General features: G+C 46.9%; 1 pseudogene; it reads left to right on the top strand.

Moving 5' to 3' along the window:
• The first annotated feature begins 4,484 nt into the window (after positions 1–4,484).
• LOC130404226 (uncharacterized) lies at positions 4,485–10,070 on the top strand (annotated as a pseudogene).
• The last annotated feature ends 278 nt before the right edge of the window (positions 10,071–10,348 follow it).

The following is a 10,348-nucleotide window of genomic DNA, read 5'->3' as shown; positions in this document are numbered from 1 at the left end:
CCCCAAAGGCAGGCGATGAGGTAGGCGATGCGGGAGGTTTCGGTGGCGTAGGTGAGCGGCTGTTGCTGAAAAAACGATCCTACCTAGAGAAGAAAGCCATGATAAGCCCCAGGGTCGAGGCACTAGGAACGTAGGGCTCCCGGCGAATGACCGGAACCGTAGGGGGGGAACCAGCGAACGAGCCAGAGGACGGACTCAAAAGTGCCACCCGTGATTCGAGGGACGAAAGGGCAGTGGCAAACCGGCTTAGGCTCGCGGAAACCTCCCTCAGGTTCCGACAAGACTGACAGAGAGCAGGTACTAGTGGAAGCTAGGATCTGGTGGGAGAGACCGTGAAATCATTGTCCGCACTGGTGAAAAGTATAATGAAATTGTTGTGAATGGTGATCTTAACTGGGATTGGTTGACGCCCGTGTCAGATGCATTCAAAGCACAATGTGATTCTTTAAATTTAACACAAATAACTACCTCCCCCCCCAGACCGAACCCAAAATGTCTACGGCACAGCAGTGTTAATTTCGTTAACGAAAAATATGACGAAAAATGTTCGTCAACGACCTTTTTTCCGTGACTAAGACGAGACGTTGACAATCTAAAAATAGATCTGTGATAATAAAAACGATGACGAAATGTCATTTTGTTTTCGTTGACGAGACGAGACAGGACGAAAATGTTAGTGGTGTGCTATTTGGACATTCAAAATGCATGATATTTTCCAATCAGTACACTCCTGTAAGGTTCTTATGCAACTGTTCACTCCTCCAGTAAATAGGACGGACCTTAGCTACGACTTGGCAACGGGAGGTATGGTCCACTCAGCTATGAGCTAACGTTATGCATTGTACATGATTCGAAATTCTTCCCAGCTTTTATTCCACAGATACTAGGGTCTATAGCATATAACCGCGTTGTCTGATTACAGTTTAATTAATTTTTCACAATTAACCGGCTCTCGTTTTGAAGAAAATCACCGCGGCATTAGTTTCAATGGGAATCGCCACGGTCTATACTTCAACATAAGGTGGACTTTGAAATTCGTCCCAGCCTTTATACCCAAGATACTATAGGGTTTATAGCATATAACCGGGTTTTCTGATTACAGTTTAATGCATTTTTCACAATTTACCAGCTATCGTTTTGAAGGCTGAACAGACAAGAGTACTAAAGTGTGACGTCACGTTTCGAGAGCAACAGATTTTCGGTTCTACACAAGCCAAATTAACAAGGGGAAATCCTATGCCACACGAACCTTTTATAGAAAAGGAACAATCTTTTTGCGAATTGATTTGTGAGTTTGCCTTACCAATGATGTAAGTAATATGGAGAATAGATTGTGTTCATATAAAAAAAAAAACTAAACTAAACTAACGTTTACAAACTTTTCCTTTTAATACCCCAGGGGAATACATGAACGCCTCGACATTTTTCGATTGGTAGTGATTTTCACCTCTTGAAATTGATTTATTTTAATTTTGAAAGAAACAACACATGGAAGCAATCTCTCGTTCGGTTGTTTAGAACTGAAAATGGGCCAGGACAATGTAAAGTTTTCACTTTAGTACTCTATTTGAGTGGAACAACTTAGCAGGTGTCCATATAGCCTATATAGGGTTAGCCTAATTGAACTAGTTTAAAAAGAGAAAACATTTTGACTAAAAGTAATGACTAAAAGTTGACTAAAATGTAAGGACTTTTCGTCGACTAAAACTAGACTAAAACTACAAAGGAAAACAATGACTAAAATGTGACTAAATATACTAAGCATTTTCGTCAAAAGACTAAGACTAAGACCAAATCTAAAATAGCTGACAAAATTAACACTGCGGCACAGGCCGCAGTGTTAATTTTGTCATTAGTCCTCACTTATTGATCTAATTTTGACTTATGTCCCTTTAAAATACTCTGCCATAGGTCTTTTCCCAAATAATGTAAGTAATCACTGTGGGATAACAGCAATAAGAGACACAAAGATTGCTAAGTATAAACCTTGTTTTGTAGAAGGGTGCAATTTGAAGATGTTTGTTGAGCAGGGTTTTCTATAAGACGTATATATTTTTGACTGGACCACAATCGCCCTTATTGATGATGTTGAAATGGCTTGGTAATTTTTCCATGATACCTTTCATGAAATTCCAAACAAACATGCTCCTATGCGGATGTTTAGAATTAAAGATCGGGATAACCCTTGGTTCACAGCTGAGCTTTCCGGCCTGCTTCATGAACGTAATGCGGCCTGGGCAAAGACAAGAAAGTCAGGCACTGAGGCTGACTGGCTTCTCTTTCAGCAGCTGAGAAACAAACGTGCTTCTCACTTCAGAAAAGGCAAATCTGAAAGAAGGTTTATCTAACTATCACTATAGAAAATTTGAATGATCCGAGAAAATTCTGGAAAGCAATTAAATCTTTATCTGCTTCTAAAACCTCTTTACCATCTTGTATAGTCAAAGACTCCATTGCTGTTCATGATAAGGTTGAAATGTTAAACTTTTATTTCTTCTGGGTTCCTGTTCAATTCTGCCACCGATTCTGCTGTGAATCGGTAAATTTGCGTAACAATGCTATTGATGTACACAACACTTTCAATCTTACCCAATCTTACTTTTGGTCGTTGCCATGGCGCCGCAGCGAGTGGCAGCCCGATACAGCAGCTCCCGACCCCCCTTTCCTATTTCCTTTTTTAAAAAACTTTTTATCGAGGTATAACTTTTTGGAACTTCAGCTCTAGGCTTTGTTAATAAGTAGGTATAAATCTTGAGTTAATTTATAAATCAATAGGGCTCTTAAAGGCCCACTATGCAACTTCGGGAATTTCTTCGCTTTTTTCTTGGTTTTGGCACGCACATTTCTCTACACAGCGCCCCCTTCAGTTTCGTAGTAGATATTTTACAACACTGTCGTAACAACTCGTTGACGACCCTTCCCCATGCACTTCTACGCGAGCCATGTGCATTTGTTTTCAAAGAAGCCGGCGAATGCGTGGAGCCATGTCCGAAGTAGATGTTCATAAAGTGTAGGCAAGGTTATGCATTTTTAAAATTGTGAATTTGTATTGCAATAAACATAAAGCCATCCTTTTTTATAGTTGACGGGGAGAATTTATATCCTAGATTATAATTGTTTTATCTTATGTTGAACAGAACAATCAGTGTGAGAGTGTTGGCCAACATAATAATATAAATAAACAAGAACCTGGATTCGGGGATTCAGTCTGTATCTGGGGGACGAGACAGACGAAAAGCAAAACATCAATGGAAACAAAGGTGTTTATATGGTTGCAACCAACAAGCAAGCTAGAAACATACAGGGCTCACAACAAAACGGTCGAGAAAACAATTTTTACAGGGCTCACAACAAAATGGTTGAGCAAACACATTTGTACAGAGGCTATCAACATCAAGAATACCACGAGGACAAAGTTCACCCAAGGGTACTTTCAATTTCAAAAGCAACACGGCCAAGTCGGAGTCTGATTTGCAGTCTTTTTCTTTCAGTTCACGCTATTCCTGAAAAGCTTGCCCAACGTTTACTCGTGTCTGGCCTCTCTGTCGGTCAGTCTCCCTTTTCTCTTCTTCTGTTCCTCCGACATTGGGTTTCTCCGTCTCTTTTTTGTCGGCTGATATATGATGAATGTAACAATCCCTTAGTTACTTGTGTTTATATCGAGCCGGTTCCGTGTTTGGGGGTCTGTGCCGTAAAGCAATTCGTTACTTCGCGAGACCCGAGACTCCCGCGAGAGTGGGCGGCGGGTCGCCGGCAGAAACATATTCCTTTTCTCCGCCAAGATGCGCAAGGGGGAGTCGAAACAACGAACAATCGAACAAAAATGTATAATGGAACCATCGCAATGACTCCTAGCCTGTTATATTAAGGTAAATCAAGCCAAAAAAGTTGCATAGTTCCCCTTTCACTCGTGTCTGATCTCTTTTCTGGTCCATTCTTCTTTTGTTCCACAGACAGTCGCCTCTTGGGTCCCTTATCAGTCGATTGATCCATGATGAATGCAACAATTGCCTCGCAACTGGCTGTTTATATCTAGCCGGTGCCATGTTTGGGTGTGTGTCTGTGCCGTAAAGCATTTTCGAAACTACAATCTGACTACATTTTCGAGGATACTTCCGCTGCGTCACATCCGGAATGTCCCGGGCCGAGCAGATCAAGTTGCATATGCGCTTTTTCACTGTAGAGGCGACATGGGAAAATGACACACCCACCAATCGACCCAGAAATGGATGCAGAACCATCAGCATAACTCTCAACCTGCATACTTAATATAATTTTGGCTAAAAAAGTTGCATAGTGGGCCTTTAAATGGTTGTGCAACAACAACAATTTGCTGGACGATCACCGCGACCACCAAACAGCAACAAGGGGCCAACGTCTATTCACAAGCCAAGCTCCTCCAGCCCCGGGTTTGACCAGTGGTGTGCCTGAAGGGGATCCTGAGGGAGTTGAGGTTAAGGCGGCGTGGGACCAGAGCAGGAGCCATGGTGAGGATCAAGAAGACGGAGAGGAGGTGGAGATACAAGCCCCGTCTTCCCTCGGTCATCATGGGGAATGTACGCTCACTGCCCAACAAGACGGACAAACTATCGGCCCTCATTACCGGACAGCGCGAGTACCGGGAGTGCAGTGTGTTGTGCCTGACGGAGACATGACTGAACGGGAAGATACCAGACTGCTCAGTGGAACTAGCCGGCTTCACGCTAGTTCGGGCGGACAGAGACAAACAGAGCGGTAAGAAGTCGGGTGGTGGCCGTCTTTGTTAACTCCAAATGGTGCAACCCTGGACATGTCCGAAGGAAATCACGTGCACGCCTGATGTTGAGCTGTTAGCTGTGGGACTGACACCTTACTATCTGCCCCATGAGTTCTCGGCAGCCATTATTGTTGTTGTTTGCAAACCACCATCGGCTGTGGGGGTGCGGGCTTGTGACGTCATTCACTCCACCGTCACAGACCTGTAAACGCTCTCATTATAGTGAATGGAGACTTCAACCATGTCAACATCTCAAAGACACTGACTGACTTCGACCAGTATGTGACCTGCAGCACCAGAGCGGATAAGACATTGGACTTACTGTATGCCAATGTTAAGGAGGCATACAGTGCAACAGCCCTTCCCCCCGTGGGCAAATAAGACCACTGCTTGATACAACTGTCCCCTATATACAAGCCTCTTGAGAGGAGACAGCCAATCACCACCAGGACTGTGCAGCAGTGGTCTGTGGAGGCTGAGGAGGCCCTGATGGAGTGCTACAGGACAACAGACCGGGCCGACGAGCTAAACCTGTTTTTTAACAGATTTGACTCACCAACTGGGGCAAGACCAACACCGCCCTCCCCCTCCTGCACTACTCATCTCTCTGCTGCAACACAAGACCCGGGGATGGCAGCTTTTGCGCCTCCCCTCCCAGTATCACCCTCTCTTTCTCTCCCTTTCCACACTTACAGGGAGGCTGGACCAATGTCCAGCCCAGAGGGCAATCATCCCCTCACCACACCCCCAACTATCCCAGCGACCCCAGCAACAACAACCCCAATGATCAACACCAGCTACGTGAGACGGCAGCTCACCAGGATCAGGACATACAAGGCCAGAGGACCGGATGACATCAGCCCGAGGGTGCTCAAGATCTGTGCGGAACAGCTGGCAGGAGTGTTCACGCATCTTTTCGGCCTCTCCATGAGGCTGAAAAAGGTGCCAACACTCTGGAAGACATCCTGCGTAGTCCCTGTGCCGAAGAAGGGACGACCCAGCGCTCCGAAACACTTCAGACCTGTGGCTCTAACATCACACGTCATGAAAACCTTCGAGAGGATGGTCCTGGAGCACCTCAGGCCCTTGGTGCATGACTGCCTGGACCCACTGCAGTTTGTGAACAAGACCGACATCGGCGTGGAGGATGCCATCATCTGCCTGCTTCACAGAGCTTACACACACTTGGAGAGGCCGCAGAGCATGGTGAGGAGCATGTTCTTCGACCTCTCCAGTGCTTTGACACCGTCCAGCCTAAACTGGACTGGTCAGACAACACTGAGGCCCTCCACAGGAAGGGACATAGTAGGCTGTTCTTCCTGAGGAGGCTCAGGTCTTTCAATGTGTGCACTAGGCTACTACGGATGTTCTACCAGTCTGTGGTAGCCAGTGTCACCTTCTTTGCTGTAGTGTGCTGGGGAGGAGTCATCGAGAGCGGAGGTGCCAGCAAGCTGAATAAGCTGGGGAGGAAGGCGAGCTCCGTGGTGGGGATGAAGCTGGACTGTGTGGAGGCTGTGACAGAGAGGAGGATGAGGGGAAGGCTGCAGCAGTCATGGACAATCCCTCTCCCCCTCTCTACGCCGAGCTGAGGCAACTCAGGAGCACATTCAGCCACAGACTCACTCAGCCACGTGTCTCAAAGCGCTTGGGGGGCTCTTTCATCCCATCAGCTATCAGACTTTAACACCTCAACCCCCCGCTCCCAACGTCTCCAAAGCCCCAACAGCTCCTTTTTTCCCAACCTGATTAAGGACTAAACCCCACACCTCAGGACTGACTGTTGTTAACCTTGTTATTTGTTATTTATTTAAAAAAAAAATCCATTACCTCAGGAACCCTGCACATTTGGCACATTTATACTTATATTTATATTATACATCATCTTTCATCATATTTATTTGTTTATTTACTTAACACACAGGTCACCTACAAACGTACAGTTACATGTACATAGTATGTTTATTTTATCTTATCTTTATTTTATCTTATTCAAATAGTTTTGTACTATAATTTTATTTTAAATTGGTACATTTATTGTATATATACTGTTTTCACGCTTCTCTTTTCCCACTGTACTGCTGGTCACCTGTGGATTTCACCCAAGGGGGATTAATAATAATAATAATAATATTAATACATTTAATTTAGAGGCGCCTTTCAAGACACCCAAGGTCACCTTACAGAGCATATAGTCATCATAAATCGTTTAAGAAAACAAGACATTGTGGGAAAAAATAAAAAATAAACATAATAAATAAAGGACTATCTTATCTTATCTTATCTTACACTTGGCCAGATCTGCGTTTGAACTCCACACTGTCACGGTCACCATTCCTATCAAGCTCTCCATTGTGGTGATCTACCGTCCTCCAGGTCCCCTCCGTGACTTCTACGACGAGATGGATTCCCTCCTCAGCTGCTATCCTGAGGATGGCACCCCACTCGTTATCCTCGGCGACTTCAACATCCTGCCAGAGAAGTTGCACTCTACTGAACTAACCAGCTTTTTCGACCTAATATTCACTTGACCTAATATTCACCAGGTCCTGCGGCACCTCTGCTCTCTCCGTTACCCTGCTCCCTGTTTCTGACCATCACTTTGTTGATTTTTCTCTTCCCTTGAAATCCTCTCCCCCCCTCCTCTCCATTTTCCCACATTGTCACCACTCACCGTAACCTCAAATCCCTCTCTCCCTCTACGTTGGCCTCTACTGTTCTGTCTTCACTTCCTTCTATCGAAAGATTCTCTCAACTATCTACAGATGAATCTTTAGACACTCTGCTATGCTCCCTCTCCTCCTCCTTGGATTCCCTCTGTCCCTTCCACTCCAGACCAGCGTGATCTTCACCGCCCCCGCCTTGGCTGTCCCATCCTCTGCGGACTAGAACAAAGTTGCGAGCAGCTGAGAGGAAATGGAAGAGATCAGACTGTCCTAATGATCTATCTCACTATCTTTTCCTTCTTTCAGATTTCACCTCTTGTATGTCAACAACCAAATCTGCCTTCTACCGGAACAAAATCAACTCCTCTGCCTCAAACCCCAGGAAACTGTTTTCCCTGTTCTCGTCCCTCCTCAACCCTCCCTTACCCCCACCTCCTTCCTGCCTCACTGCTGATGACTTTGTTACCTACTTTACCCAGAAAGTGAAGGACATTAGCTCCTCTTTTATCCCTAACTCCATTCTCCCTCCTCCCATCCCCTCATCTGTCTGTACCCATTTTAGCCCTCTCACCTCTGACGAGGTCAACAGAATAATACCATCTAACCATGCCACCACCTGCCCCCTTGACACTATCCCCTCCTCTCTCCTCCAGGATGTCTCAAGCGACATCCTGCCATTTCTCACCTCAATTATCAACTCCTCCCTCACTTCAGGCATTGCTTCAGCGTCTTTCAAGACTGCCAGAATAAAGCCTCTCCTCAAAAAAACAACTCTTAATACCACCGACATCCAGAACTACTGACCGGTATCTCTTCTTTCATTCCTGTCTAAAACACTGGAACGTGCCGTTGCTAACCAACTGTCCTCCTATCTCTCATCTAACAACCTCCTTGACCCTCACCAGTCAGGTTTCAAGAAGGCACACTCCACCGAGACGGCTCTCCTCGCTGTGACTGAGTCCCTCCGTGCTGCCAGAGCCTCGTCCCTCTCATCGGTTCTTTGCTTTTCCTATCACTGCTATGCTGACGACACTCATTCTCTCGACGCTATTTCTCTCTTTCCCCTCATCTCATAAAACCCTGATTGCAACACGCATATCGGAATGTCCGGCAGACGTCAGCACCTGGACAACTGCCCATCACCTGAGGCTTAACCTCAACAAAACCGAGCTCCTCCTAATCCCAGGGAAAGATTGCCCACACATGGACTTACTCGTCACCGTCGAGAACATCACTGTATCTCCCTCTCCAACTGCCAGAAACCTCGGTGTGGTATTGGACAATCGGTTATCCTGCACTGCAAACATCACTGCGGTCGCCCGATCCTGCAGATTTGCACTTTACAACATCCGCAGAATCCGGCCCTTCCTCACAATGGAAGCAGCTCAGCTTTTAGTCCAATCACTGGTCATCTCCCGCCTCGACTACTGCAACTCACTCCTGGCTGGACTTCCTGCCTCTGCGATTAAACCTTTGCAGCGCATCCAGAATGTGGCAGCGCGCCTCGTGTTCAAGCTACCGAAGTTCTCCCATGTGACCCCCCTCTTCCGGGACCTCCACTGTCTCCCTGTAGTAGCTCGCATCAAATTTAAGACGATGGTACTGGCATACAAGGCAGTCGATGGAACTGCCCCTGCCTACCTCCAAGCATTGCTAAAGCCACACACCCCAGCTCGATCCCTCCGCTCAACCACCTCAGCTGGACACCTGGTACCGCCATCGCTAAGAGCTAGCAAAGGCCGTTCAGCAATGTCACAACTTTTCTCGGTTTTGGGACCTCAGTGGTGGAACGAGCTCCCTGCCGCTCTCAGGACCGCAGAGTCGCTCACTATCTTCCGAAAAGGACTCAAGACTCACTTGTTCAGAGTCCACCTCGACACTGCATAGCCACCCTCCCCCTTCTGGCCACCATTGTACACTGTATTGTATAGGCCACAGTATGTGCGGCTGCAGAGCAGCCTGTCAGATGTGGTGACGAGCAACACTGGCGCACCCCAAGGAACAGTACTTTCACCCTTCCTTTTTACCATCTACACCTCTGATTCCAGCTTCAACTCTGGAACCTGCCATCTCCAGAATTCTCAGATGACTCCTCCATCGTGGGCTGCATCAGTGAGGACAGGGAGGACGAGTACAGAGGTGTGGTGGAGGACTTCGTCAGATGGTCTGAAGAGAACCACCTCCAACTCAACATCGGCAAGACCAAGGAGCTGGTGGTGGACTCCCGCCGGAAGAGGAAGCCCCAAACCCCTGTTACCATCCAGGGGGTTTAAATTGAGACGGTGGATTTGTATAAGTTCCTTGGAGTACACATCAACAATAAACTGGACTGGTCTGACAACACAGAGGCCCTCTACCGGAAGAGTCAGAGCAGACTCTTCTTCCTCAGGAGGCTCAGGTCGTTTGACGTGTGTGGCAGGCTGCTAAGGACATTTTATCTTTCTGTGGTAGCCAACACGCTGTTCTTCGCTGGGGCGTGCTGGGGAGGAGGCTTCATGGCTGGGGAGTCAAACAGACTCAACAAGCTGGTTAGGAAAGCCAGCTCTGTTGTGGGACTTCAGCTGGACAGTCTGGAGGTGGTGGTGGAGAGGAGGATGAGAGACAAATTCAAGTCCATCATGGGCAACCCCTCCCATCCCCTCCATGCATAGCTGTGGCAGATGAGGAGCACCTTCAGCCACAGGTTCATGTTCCCCAGGTGCAAGACGAAGCGCTTCAGGTGCTCCTTTGTGCCGGCAGCCATTAGGCTGTTCAACAGTAACTGATGATGATTGTGTTTGTGTATGTCTATGTGTTTGCATATGCATGTGCAACCCGGCATCACGCAATTGCGTGCTCCTGCGCACGAACGTTAATCTATTGAAGCGTGTTCCCGAGCACGATAGTCCGACTTTTTGCGTGGTTACACAAAACGAAATGTAAACCATCA

The sequence above is a fragment of the Gadus chalcogrammus genome, chromosome 15 (genome assembly GCF_026213295.1).
Source record: "Gadus chalcogrammus isolate NIFS_2021 chromosome 15, NIFS_Gcha_1.0, whole genome shotgun sequence".
NCBI classification, from domain to species: domain Eukaryota; kingdom Metazoa; phylum Chordata; class Actinopteri; order Gadiformes; family Gadidae; genus Gadus; species Gadus chalcogrammus.
This window is presented reverse-complemented; position numbering and strand designations above follow the sequence as displayed.